General features: G+C 36.1%; 1 protein-coding gene across 1 annotated transcript in view; it reads right to left on the bottom strand.

The window, feature by feature from the left end:
- Window positions 1-13,027, bottom strand: part of haf (leucine-rich repeat and fibronectin type-III domain-containing protein hattifattener) — a 62,326-nt gene extending 49,299 nt beyond the window's left edge. The window contains exons 1-2 of the mRNA XM_070212880.1: window positions 12,976-13,027; window positions 11,113-11,196 (exon numbers count right to left, since the gene is read on the bottom strand). The gene's annotated coding sequence lies outside the window, so the exon portion shown is untranslated. The remainder of the gene's footprint in view (window positions 1-11,112; window positions 11,197-12,975) is intronic.
- Window positions 13,028-13,587: the final 560 nt, after the last annotated feature.

Genomic DNA, 13,587 nt, shown 5'->3' with positions numbered 1-13,587 from the left:
TTAAATTGGTTTAAATCTAAGACTTTGGCAGGCAGTTTGTTTTATTTGCTAACTTTTTGGTATTTGTACTTCATTAAAATGGGTCTGTTTTTTTTTTGCTCGACTCTAGTATGTGGCAAGGTGAGCCAGGAAATAAATTAAATACGAAAAAGCCGCAGAGAATTGCTGACTTAATTGTTGCGCATACGCAGCGTTGCACAATGCACTTCAGGTTGGGGTTCAGCAGCCAAAGCCGCTTAGCCTTTGTTATATTTTGTTTGTTGGTCTGCGAATTGGAATCGCTTTTAGCCGATTTGGTTGGTATTTGGTATTGGTATTGGATTGGTTCGATTTGCGTTGGCCATTGTTGCGCTTTGTTCTGGACTTCGATTAAATGTCGTCGGTTCAATTTATGAATACTGCATGCAGTTAGGGGCCGGTGTTTTGGTCTTTGGGTATTAAATGCTTGTCGAACAAGTCTGCAAATTGCCATTGGCCAATTTGCACATAATAATTGCGAGTAATTATTTGTTTTAGCTGATTAGTTCGCTACTTGATGGGTGGTTAAAGCACGCGTTGTCGTTTATTTTTCGGAAACTTCAAAAAAATCGTACTAGTTTTCTTTCAAGCTTTTTTAAGGAGATTGAGTCGATTTTTTTATTAATTAAATTGTATATTTAAGAATACTATTATAATTTTTTAACATTTTATATACCATTTGTAATATTATATTTTCCATACAATAAAGAATTTCTTTGATTTGTAACCTGATTTACCTACAAAATTATCCTTATTGGTTATTTCTTTTTGGTTGGTTGTTTTTTATTTTTTCCTATACTTTCCAAAAAGATGTCTCGAATTCCAATGTCTAGATTGAATATTATTTTCGGTTAGTTTTTTATTAGCATAGCCATTGACCACATCCCCTATTTATTTGGCAATTCTCATCATTCGGCTCTCCTATTTCACTTATCTGTTAATTAACTAATTGGCACAGTCAAATCCAATTGCAATTCGGCGAGTCGAAGAACAGAATATCGTGGCCGGCTAATTGGGGCCTCCAAGTGGATAGCTAGATTGATATATGGTTATGGCAATGGAATCGGAGGCGTAACGGGAAATGGGATAGTAACGGGAATGGGACCGACTCAATACGCTGATTGATTGTGAATAATCAATGGGTCGGTGGTTATGAATCGGGGGACGATATGGCAAATAGTGCCGGGATGCATAACTAAATTAGGCAAAGCCCACGGACGTGAGGGGCATTCCAGATTTCAGATTTCCGATTTCAGATTTCAGGGAGTATGTACATTAGGGTGGACTTCTTTAAGGTCAACTGAGCTCAGCATCTTAAATGGTAGGTTTCTGTGTCCAATAAATTTATGCGAAAACAGAAAAATTTTATTTCATCGTTTAGGCGGTGCGCAATGGCCCTAAAGTTTCGCTGAAAATTAAGCGTAAAACTAGGAATTTACACCATTCCATTTCTTGTTAGATTTTAACATGTCAACTTTTTGGTTTCGCTCGAATAAAAGAGTCAAGTAGAAATTTATTTCATGAATATTAACAGTTGGACGTAGCCTAGCCAGTAGAGCTTCTGTCTCCGAACAAAAAAAACCGAGTTCGATCCCCGACTCATCATTTTTTTTTTGCGACTCACAATAAAATAGAGATTCTATTTTACAATTTTGAAGATTAACTATCACTTTTGCGTTCGCCAATAAAAATTTTCGTCAAAGAAAAAAGCCAGCATTTAGGATACAACGATATTGACTCTTATTTTTCAGAGACCGTAATATTTATAAGTTTTACTCTAAAAGTCCTTGATTATTCGTTATTATTGTTATTTTTAAGTTGCAATTGTCTCCCAGGGACTCGAATTTTATCAACGACTTCATCCCTTGTTAAAAAGCTCGGGAAAGTGATTAAGATACTTTTTAAAATACTGTCAAAGTATAAAATTAAGTCTACGGCATCTAGATGAATCTGAAATATGCGTAATAAACTTTAAAGCCGTTGCGCACCGCCTAAAACTAATTATTTTTTACTTTTTCTTTCTTTAATGGATTAAGGATACAAAAATGCTATATATGAAGGGGTGAGAGCATGGCCTTAGAAATTTCATACAAAATAAGTCCACCCTAATGTACATATGGTGGAAAGCTTTTTCCTCTTCGTCTTTGTCTGACCAAACCAAATCTAATCCGAGTTATGTAATAAAAGAACCGGCAAAGTCTGGTGAAATATTAAGCAGTCAGCAGTCGCCGGCCATTTCTGTCTGGGTGCATCCATTTCATCCATCCAGCGGTGGAGAAATGTGGCACAATGAAATGAAATATGAGCAAGGGGATTCCCCCTGTTAACTTGGCCAAGCGAATTGTCAGCGAAAAATGTTTTTGGCGATGAAATGGCGCGCAAAGGGGGGGAAATAAGGCGGAAGGAAGCCGAAATGGCCACCTTAATGATAAAACACCCGGGCACAGTGTTGGCCAAAAGTTCCACCAGCCACCTTGAAACAAAATGCTGGAAAGCAGTGCAAGTGGAGATAAACTTAATCGACTGACTGTATGCGGGCGGACAAAGCGATGAACATGGATAAGTGAGCATAACAAAGGCAGTTAGTTTTGCTGATGTGACAAGCTCAATTTATTCGCACGAATTTAATGCCAAGACTGTTGACTTGTCATTCACAGGGATTTAATATTGTTTATTACTATCTTTAATCTAACTACTAAGTTTTTTATTGTAAAATAGTTTAGTTATTCACAAATAACATTAGGATACTATTTAAAAAAAAACAAGAAAGGAAGCTAGCTTCGGCCAGCCGAAGCTTATATACCCTTGCAGATCATTCCTATTAATTAACAAATCGCATAAATGTTCAATTTTCTAATATTTCTCATTAATTTTCCGATCGTTCCTATGGTAGCTATATGATATAGTCGTCCGATTTTGATAAAATTAAAATTGAAATTCGGAAATATTTAAAAAGAGTCATATCCTAGAGTAGAAGATAATACAATAAAAACCAAAGAAGCTAGAATTTATTTCCTATTACTTTTCCATTAATTTTCCGATCGTTCCTATGGCAGCTATATGATATAGTCGTCCGATTTTGATTAAATTAAAATTGAAATTCGGAAATATTTAAAAAGAGTCATATCCTAGAGTAGAAGATAATACAATAAAAACCAAAGAAGCTAGAATTTATTTCCTATTACTTTTCCATTAATTTTCCGATCGTTCCTATGGCAGCTATATGATATAGTAGTCCGATTTTTTAAATAATTAATTCGAAATTCAGAAATATTTAAAAAATAACATCCCCAAAAGTAGAAGGTAATATTTCAAAAAACACCGACACTAGAATTTTTTAAAGTTTTTTTTTCCGATTGTTCCTATGGGAGCTATAAGATATAGTTGTCCGATCCGGTCGGCTCCGACATATATACTACCTGCAATAGAAAGAAGACTTTTGCGAAAGTTTTGTCCCGATAGCTCAAAAACTGAGAGACTAGTTTGCGTAGAAACAGACAGACGGACAGACGGACAGACGGACGGACAGACGGACATGGCTAGATCGACTCGTCTTGTGATGCTGATCAAGAATATATATACTTTATGGGGTCGGAAACGTCTCCTTCACTGCGTTGCAAACTTCTGACTGAAATCATAATACCCTCTGCAAGGGTATAAAAACTTTACTTTACTGGTTTTTAAATAATTTTACTAAGTGGTACTTAGTAAGTACTACTTTATTTAAACTAAAGAACCTTGATTTCCAAAATTTAAAATGCTATTAAAATTCGTTTGAGATTGTGTAGAATTTACTAAAGGGATTTTCGTAATTCGGCTAATTGAAATCGCAATTAGCCGAAACATTTTGAGCTGCATCCTTTTTTTGTATTTGGCTCTGTGTGTGACTCTCTAATTAACACGCTTTTTTAATTATTAATTGCTGCACTTAATTTATAGGCAACGCTGGAGAGCCCAAGGAACATCGTCCCGGAAAAACCAAAGGGGAAACCATTTAACCCCCGCCTCGTAGGGAAAGGCACAAATTGCAATTTGTTTCAAGTGTCCTGGCGGCAGGACAAAGTTTCTTCCTATGCTTTCGTGTCCTTGGAGGAAGTGGGTGGGGGTAAGCATGGGGGCAAAACTATCTGCTAACTGTGATTTTTGTGCCTCAAAAAGTTGCAATTTGTCTTTTTACCTTTGCTCTATCGCCGCCTTTGTTGCTTTTCTTTATTTCTTGTTCTGCTTTCAGTCTTTTTTCACGTTTTTCTGCTGAAAAATAAATTGAATTGTAAGTTGGGAAGTTTTGCCATATGGATTGCAGTCTGGGCCCACTACAATTTTGTGGGTTTTTTCTTTTCCATTTTATTTGGAAATTAATTAAGTGTATGCAGTCAGCATAACGGTTGCTTCTCGAGAACCGTAACCATTTTCACTTCAGCGTTTTCATTTTCATTCTGATTTATCGATACAGAACATCAATTTTAAGTTCTCCTATACATTTTCTCCGTTTTCTTTTGGGGATTATCCGAAATGAAATGAATTAAAAGAATGCAAATGAGCCACAATATAAACTGTGTGGCAGAGAACCAGAAGGGAGATAGCAGATAACAAAGCAACAAAGTTTTTCATTTGGCTTTTCTTGTTTCCATTTTTCGTTTTCTTCACCTCGATGAAGGGAAATGCCCTGCAGCACACTCTAGATGGATAGTTGGATAAATGGATGATGCAGCTGCACTTCTTTCGGCAAGAGTGACTTTTGAAATAGCCCCTGGCCATAGACTTTTCTTTTAATGAGAGGGGGGAGTGGTTTAAATATGTTCAGAGGGCTGGGAATAAATTGGGAAATGGTGAGAAACAAAAACTCATTGTATTGTAGGCAGCAATAAATATCTAAAATAATTATATTCGTTCTCTGAACGGTTTAGCGTTTTATGTGTAATTAATATTATTGTTGATTTAGTTCCAAAAGATTTTATACACTCAAAATAAAATTAACCCTAAAGTCAAGGAAATCGCCCTACTTTTGTCTTCAAGACAAGCTCGCCCTAAATTTTAGGGTCAAATTTTTCTATATTTTTGATTTTTTTTGACGTCATATTTCTAAATTTTAGGGTAATTTTACTAAATTTAAGGGCAAAAATTTCTAAAAAGTAGGAAATTTTCCTAAAAAATAGAAATTAAAAACAAAACAAAAAAACATGTTCAATCATGATTTTTTTTTGTATATACGTTTATATTATGTACTCCTCCCTATATACATATGCAGGCGTTGTGTGTCTTGTATATTGTGAATGTTAAAGGTTATGTATTTATTATTATGTATTTGCGGCGCTTGGATTTCTTATCTAACCAAAGCCAAATGTGGTTGTAAATGTGGACTACGGGACTGCGGAAGATTGGGAATGTAGAAATTATGATTAGTTAATATTTTATGTTCATGAAAAAAACTTACAATTTTTTACTTGTCCGTCGTGAGAATCGAACCCGGGTCTCCCGCGCGAGGAGCGAATGGCCTACATACTGGGCCATTGTAGCACTTAAACTTCCTGTGGCAAACCGAGCAATGTATGTAAAGGGTGAAGCGGACAACACATTTGAATACTAATTGCATAATTTTGACCATTCGCGTTTTACTTATTTACATACGTATATACATATGTATATATTTATGCTAACGCAATTTATATTATGTGTAGTATATAGTAAATAACTGAATATAAACCTAATTATTTTTAGTTTACTGCTTGCCATCAATAAAAAAAGGAATAAAAAAAAGTAAAAAAATAAATAAAAATAAAATAAAATAAATTAAAAAAAATAAAATAACATTAAAAAAAAAAGTTAAAAAATTTTGCTCTGGGACTCGAACCCGCGTCGATTCGATTGCTAACCAAGTGCTTTAACGGTCTGCGCCACGAGTACAGCTGGCCGGCAGCTGACAAGTTCTGGCATTGAACATTTTGGTGTGCCAGAGCATGTGAAAACAACTATTTCTATTTTTTAAAAAAACTTTCTACTTTTTAGGAAATGTTTCTATTATTTAGGGTTAGCTTAATTTTAGGGTTAGGACACTCATTTTTAGAAAAGGTGTTGCCAATATATTTTATTATTTTCGTTTGCCTTTCTATTTTTCAGAAAATAATTTCTAATTTTAAGGGCATTTTTTCTAGATTTTAGGGTGATTTTAGTTCATGGTAACCATTTTCTACATTTAAGAAAAACTTCCTGGATTTAAGGAAAACTTTCTTGACTTAAGAAAAATTTCCTTAGATTTAGAAATAACTTTCTTGTATTTAGAAAAAAGAAATTTTAATGGCGATTTTCTAAAATTTAGGGTTAAATTTATTTTGAGTGTAAGTAGTAAATTCAGGAATCTAATGTATTCGTAGTATTTAAATTTTCTTAGCTGCTATAAATGGATTCCTGACGACGCAACGTCAAGTATTGCGGATGATATTGTTAAAGTTCCTATAAAAATGCATTGTTAATTCGAGTTAAACGATTTTAAGTTGACTATTCACATGCATTAAAAATTGAACGAGAAAATAGCGTTTAGTTTAGCCTTATAGTTGCCATAAAAGTTTCAATTTCGCTCGAAAAATAGAAAAATTAAGTTAAATCGTCCGTTTATTTCGGCTTTATAGGTGAAGCATAAAAACGAAATTTTCTCGTTCTCTGTTCACATATAAAAGATGTATTTCTCCACTGGATTAAGCCGAAATGAAAATAAAATCTAAAGCAAGCAAAACATAGATCGCTTAAATAAAAGGCACTGGGTGCCGAGGATAAAATAAAAAAATAACCAGAGAATGAGAAATGGAAGCAGATGCGAAACTGCCAACGGTTTTTCCTGAATAAAAGGATGGAAATTCCATGGCAACTGAAAATGCATTTTTCTGTCGCATTTCCTGCCCCAGCGTGGAGCATAAAATAACAGCAAGGCAACATAAACACGTGCCAGCCCAGTCTAATGTCGGCTATTTCCTGTTGGCCAAAAACCGTAGGCCAAAAAAAGCGAAACGAGCAAAAACGAAAAGAAAAGGCAGGAAAAACAGGCATGCATAAAAGCAAGCGTCACCGGCAGCAGTAAAAGAAGCGTGGAACGACAGTGAGAAGTTTGGTCAGGGGATATTCTGGACCCAAGTTGGGCTCTTTTCCCGACAGCCTCCCCCGCTCCTGCCGCTTTTCCCATTTTCCAAAACCACTGTGAATGGTGGGCGCAGCTCAGGAAATGAGGACAGGAAAAAACCGCAAAATAGCGGGGGCAAAATACAGGAGCAGTCAAAGGGAATCGCCCAGGGAATACCCCTCAAGAACTTTAGTCTCATTACAAAAGTGGCCAAGAAACTAAAAATAGTTGGAAAAGTTAGCAAGAGGTAACATTCCAGGTAGTTATTATAAAGCTAATGGTTTTTATAAGACACTTAAGGTAAACATTAAAATCTCTGTTATCCTAACTAAGCTAAGTACTTTAAATAATTGCCTAAAATCTAAAAAACAAAGTCTCTAGACAGCATAAAGATAATAAAAACAAAGATCAACAACAGCTCCGCCACACTTGGTAACAAAAAAAAAGAAGGTAGTTAGAAAGGGAAAGAAAAATATGTTAATAAAGTCGAGGGGGTGGGGGTTAGGCATAGCATAACGTGGTAAACGCTGGATGAATGACCTCTCTTTTTATATTTTACTCTTCTCTTTTTCTTCTACCAACTACATTTTAGTCAAAAACAGATGACGCAGATGGATCTTAAAGGTGCACTTGAGAAAAAATAAAAATAGGTATAGTTCTAACCTTTGATTAGAGATTAAATAATATTAACTTTTGATAGGTAGTAACTTTTTTTTGAAGAAGTTTCTTAGGCATTTTATTACAAACTTTCTAATTATTATAAGCTAATAAATAATATTTTAGAGCTTTCTTTTTCCTAGTGTACTCCAGATTATTTTGCAGCTGCCGAGATGAAAACTTTTTGCAACTGGCCATCCTTCTAATAGGCCAACAAAAATCTGAGCTGTATAATGATGCACTGACAACTGCAACTGCATGCTGCGTGTCCTGCCGTCTCTTTCGCCCTCCCTGTCGCCATCTCTTTCTTCCACTGTTTGTGGCAGTTACTTAGTTATGCGGGCCTCTTCTACCACTTCTTTTTGTTTGTTTGTCTGCATTTCTTCTTTCGAGTTCATTGCCGCGACTTATTCTTTTTCTCTGTTTTTTCTCCTCTTTCTCTCAAACATTTTCCATTCGCTTCTGAGTGGCAGCATAATCATTATTATCATAATGAACAACGAAATCATTATCACCTCGGTGTTGGCCCCGTCTTCTTGGCTCACTCGACTACCCTTCAGTCTGTGTTCATTAGCTCCGTAAGACCCGCTTCTCCCCACTTGACACACTCCCCGATCATAATTCAATTATCTGCGAGGGAACCCCTCCGACAGTGGGAACAATCCGAGGAAGTGGTTGCGGCTTTGGTGGCCAAATCACTAAGTTGGCCAAAGGAAATGGTTTATGACTTTTGGAGGAAACAGCTTGGTTGTTAAATTCTCAGAATGCTGCTGAACAAAATGATGGATTGTTGGGAACTGATGTGGGGTCTAGGAAAATATTACTAATGTTGAAGTAAAAGGGAATCATGTTTAAATAATGTTTTGAAAAACTTTTCAAGCAATTAATGAAATGTATTTTATTAAATAAAAATTTTAGAATCTTGAAATAATTTTTTATCCCTGGAAAAAATTTGGATACCTTTCACATCCCATTCTCCTAGCTTTATTAAAAACATAAACCAGCATAATATCATAAAAAACTGTTTAAGATACATGTTGAAGAATTAAGTGTGTGCAAATAAATGGTTTTCCCCTTCAATTGCTACCCAAAGAGAAAGAAGTAATCTAAAGCGTAGACTTTGGGAAGAAATATAATAATTGCCTAGCAATCAAAATTTAATTCAACCATTAATTGCTATATCAACCACTGTACCTGCGGAAAACGATGGATGATGAACAGGTGGTGGAATGGTAGGCCGTCTTCATCAGTCAGGCACCCAGTTTCCTAGAAACCATAATTTGCACGCTTTCTTCTCAAAACCCAGACACGAGTCTCCAAAAACCCCCCACTCTTTTTACTCGTCTCTCTCGAATTCTTGGCCACGGCTTTAACACATTTTCTAAATATTTTCGAGTTCACGATCAAGATCAACGAAAGAGAATACAAACTCTATTGCCGCTAATGAAGCCGGCGAAGATGCTGTGAGAAGTAAGGCGGAAATGGGGGGCCCGGGACCCTCTTTTATATATATATTTAAACCCCCCTTCCCTGAAAACCAACTCACAAACACACACGCATTTTGACTTTCATTTCTTCACACAGTTAGACACTTTTATTGTGTTTCACATTACTTTTGTCTGTGCGAGTTGGTTTTCCTCGTTCTGTTTGCCATACGTTTTGTTACTGTTTGTGTTTTTGTTTTTGTTCATTCGGACTTTTCCCGAATTTCTATTTGCAGCATAGATAACCATTTCTATAAGCAAAGTGCGATATTTCACAAGAGTCTCGCCGGAATCGAGTTGGCTACAACAATACGTTGCGCATTATTTTGGTTCTACCATTGTTTTTCTTTTTCGAAATTCGTTTTTCTTTTGCCATGCGTATTTTTAGCATTCCTTCTGACGCTTTTTGCAACTTTTCCTGGTTAACTTTACTTGCTACTTCAGGAAGAGTTTCCGCCGAGGGAAGGGGCGTGGGGAAAAGGGGGATATCGAAAGGGTTATATTTTATTTTTAGCAACTAAAGAATGATAACATATTGCTCTGCATACTCAGATTTTTTTTTATAGTTTTTTATGACTTTCCAATCCCCCTTGAAAACCCTTCTTCTACGCTCCTGCTGGCCATAGTAGTTTTGTGTGTGTTTCAGGGTGAATTTGCTTAGTACCAACAAAAGCAAATATAAATTGCCACAGATTAAAGTTGCAATCGTGACTGGGGTGAAGCTTAAGAAATGGAGAAATAGCAGCGGAAAATGGAAGTCACCGGCGAGAAGAGAATCAAATTTGGTCTCAAATTACTCAAAGGAAAATTTCAATTGAGATAATAGAACCTGATTTGAGTTGAAATTAATGGCCATGCAGCACATGGATTATTTCAATTCGTGGAAACCATTCTCCGTTTAATTGGTGGAAAAAGGACCTTTAATTTCGAATTAATAACCAATTTTATAAATGTATTTTATTATTAAATCATAAAACAGAAGTGAGTTTTTTGCTCAGTTGTTTCTTTTTGACAATACCAAACTCAATTTTCATCAAGTGGAAAAAGCCTTTTTGGAATTAAATTAAGCTCTTAACACAGCGTGGAAAACCGAAACAATGTGCCACGCTGGGCTCTGTTTTTCTTTCTTTTCCCATTTTTCACACAGACGAAACTCGCGCCCATTTCCACTCGGAGATTTCGGCAGTAGCTCGTCGGGCAGACACTTGTGCATATTAATTGCTTATTGAGCAGGCTTCCCTGCTTTCGAGGGGGAAGTCAAATGGAACAAAAAACCACCGCGGCGCGAAAGAATTGTTTGGGAAAATCCTCGGGCAAGAGGAAAGCCTTTTTTTATTATTCTTTATCAGTTTCAATCACTCCATCGCACCCTGCACTAAAAAAGAACAGTAGGGCCTCGTCAACTCACTTTTGTTTTGGTTTTTTATGGTGGGTGAACTCTCGACATGTTTTGAAATAATCACAAAATAATCATGAATAACTATTTAATATAGTAATATAACTACGCTATTATACAATTTAAAGTAATCAATTGTAACGATTTAAAGACAAAAAATTTATTTTTATGTGAGTAAAATTAAACTAAAAGGTTTTTATCAACTTAAATAAATTATTTTTAAAAAATAAAAAACTATATTATAAATATCACACTACGAATATTATAAATTTAAAGTTTTTTGCCACATATTTCTTTAGAACAAAAATTTCCGAGGAATCACTGTACCGGGCCTCGATTCTCAGTTGCGGCTTCCATTCATTCACTTCGACACACTCGCCGTCCCTCAATGCTTCAGTCCCTCACCCCAACATTCATTCATTCATTCATGCAAGTCTCCTTCTCACCTGTTTGTTTTGTTGTTGCTGTTGCTGCTGTTTCTTGTCCCTGTCTCCCTCCCACGCAGTCGTCCCGTCTCTTTCGTTCGCGTGCTGAAACAAGCGTTTTCCGGCCAAAAGGTAGATTTTCTTTTATTTTTTTGGGGGGTGTCAGAGGTCGCGGGTTCGGTGGTTCGGAAGCCCCTTTGTTGCAGCCACTTGTGCGCCTCTCCCTGTTTTTTCCTCGTTTTTTTTGTTCGTCACTTGGCCCTTTACTGGTTGACAAAATGCCAAACGCTTGAAATTCCTTTATATCCGTTTTTTATTTTCCCCCGTTTTATATTCGAATTTTGTTTTTTTTTCAGTTAGCGCGCGGTTTTAAAATTTGGTTTATTTCTCTGTGTTTGATCAAAATGGAAAAAAAAAGGAAAAACTTAATGCTGTTACCGCTGCTGTTTGCTGTTTTTATTTTTGTTGTGTTGTTAACCTTTTCCGTTCTGTGCACGTGTTTGATTTTCCCTTTTGGCGTTGCTGCTGCTCTCGGGTTTATGGCAACCTGTTTGCCACCGGAATGTTTTCATGTGGTTTTCCCAAAGAATGAAAACTCGGCTGGAATGCCACGAGCAATAATTATGATTGCATTCGAAAATCTTAGTAATTTCCGCTCACGTTTTTTGGTCTTTCATTTATGAACAAATGTTTTTTGGTGCGCATTTATCAAATGGAATTTTTTTAGCTGGCTTTCAGATTTTGTTTTTAATGTGATTATGTTGGGGAAATATGAATGCAACTGGGAAAACTTATACTATACAAATTTAAAATTATTCAAAGTTAAATAAATCAATGCAAAGTGGGTTTAGCGAAAGAATTTAATTTATATATTGATGTTTAATTAATGTTTTATAGTTATATGTCAAAATTAAAATAAAACTCTGATAGTGGTTGTTATTCCTTGAATTTAAATAAAGGATTAAGAGAAAACGAAGCGTTAATTGATATCATATTTCCAAAAAAAAAAGCCTCCACTTTGTGGAATTTAGAGAATAAATGAGTTTCAATTATCAGTAGCAAAGATTTTAATTTTTCGAATTTTAAATTATTATTTTAATTTATAGATATTAAATTGCGAAGAAATACAATTCTTTTGTGCCACATAATTATATGCAAACAAGCGCCAAAGTTATTTCGTTTTATTTACATTTCCGACTGACGTATTTATCCAATTTTCCGCAACAATTTAAACAACAAATAAACAAATCAATTAACGGTTTTGATACATTTCAGTGGGTTTCGCTGCGAGAAGAAGTCGGTCAATCAGTAAAGTCTGGCCATAAGTGTGTGCTTTAAATTTAATTAAGCCTTCTTCGGCAGTTACTGGTTTTTGTTTCTAAGTGTTTCTTTTTTTTCTCTCCCTCCGATTTTTCTTGATTTATTTAAGAGCCAAAGATGGAGAGACTAGCCGTGTATTTGTACTATGCGATGGGTTCTCTGGCTTTCTAAACCCAGATGATGCACGCTCTGCTGGCGCTGCCCACTCGAGAGCAGCAACAACAAACTAGACCCGCCGCCTAACGGTAAACCAAATGAAATGCTTCTATTGATAGAGTCTCCTCTTGGCCAGAGTCTCTTCTTGGCCAAATCCACGCCATACAACTCGGCGACGTCACGGCGCGCGTTCAAGAATTCTGGACCAGACCAGCTGGAAACCGTTGTCCGCCGTCGCCGCCAAATCAAAGCCAAAATAATACAAAACAGGTTTTCAAACAGGATTGGTTTTTTCTTTCTTTTTTGTAGTTAGCATAGAATGCATATTCGCAAGTGCAAATGATAAGCGGAAAAGCATGCAGAAATTAACACAAACAAACGAATGCACACACACACAACCGTACGCACTCTCGTGATTTTTCCCTCTTGCGTTTTTCCGGAAAAACTCCGTCGACGTTCGTAGCGCTTGGGCCTTAACAGGTGACTGAAAGCCGAGAATCGTGGCTCTGAAATCGAGCTCTGACCACTGTTATTTTTTAACAGCGACGTTTCCCGAAGCGAGAGCAGCGACGCAGCAGAGGAACTTCGGGTTTCTGGCCATGTTAGCCGGCTTTTAACCCTCTGCTAAGTTGGCCAACAGGCATTGCTTGCATGCCAAGTTAATACGATATTTTTCGGCTTTTTCGGGGGTGCATTAAACCCTCGCTAAAAGTCTTGCTTCAGTGGCCAGACATGCAGGCCAATTTATTGGCTTTCAATTAGCTAACAAAATTAGCCAAGTGCTGGTAATAATTTCGGTTGGAGGAAGCTAGTCATTTGGAAATTATGCAAAATTAATATAAAAATGGTTATCTGCAATTAAATGGTATGTTAATAAAGCAGCTGTATAGTTTCGGAAGCAGCTAATGAAAAATAATCGTTTAAGCTGCAAAATAGAAAAATTAAAAAAAGGAAAATATATATGTATGTGCAGACAACCAAGTAAGTAATATTAATATTATACATAAATTATTATTTATT

This window comes from Drosophila takahashii, chromosome 2L (assembly GCF_030179915.1).
Source record: "Drosophila takahashii strain IR98-3 E-12201 chromosome 2L, DtakHiC1v2, whole genome shotgun sequence".
Classification (NCBI taxonomy): Eukaryota; Metazoa; Arthropoda; class Insecta; order Diptera; family Drosophilidae; genus Drosophila; species Drosophila takahashii.
The sequence above is the reverse complement of the archived record's forward strand: the minus strand, read 5'-3'. Positions and strand labels throughout refer to the sequence as shown.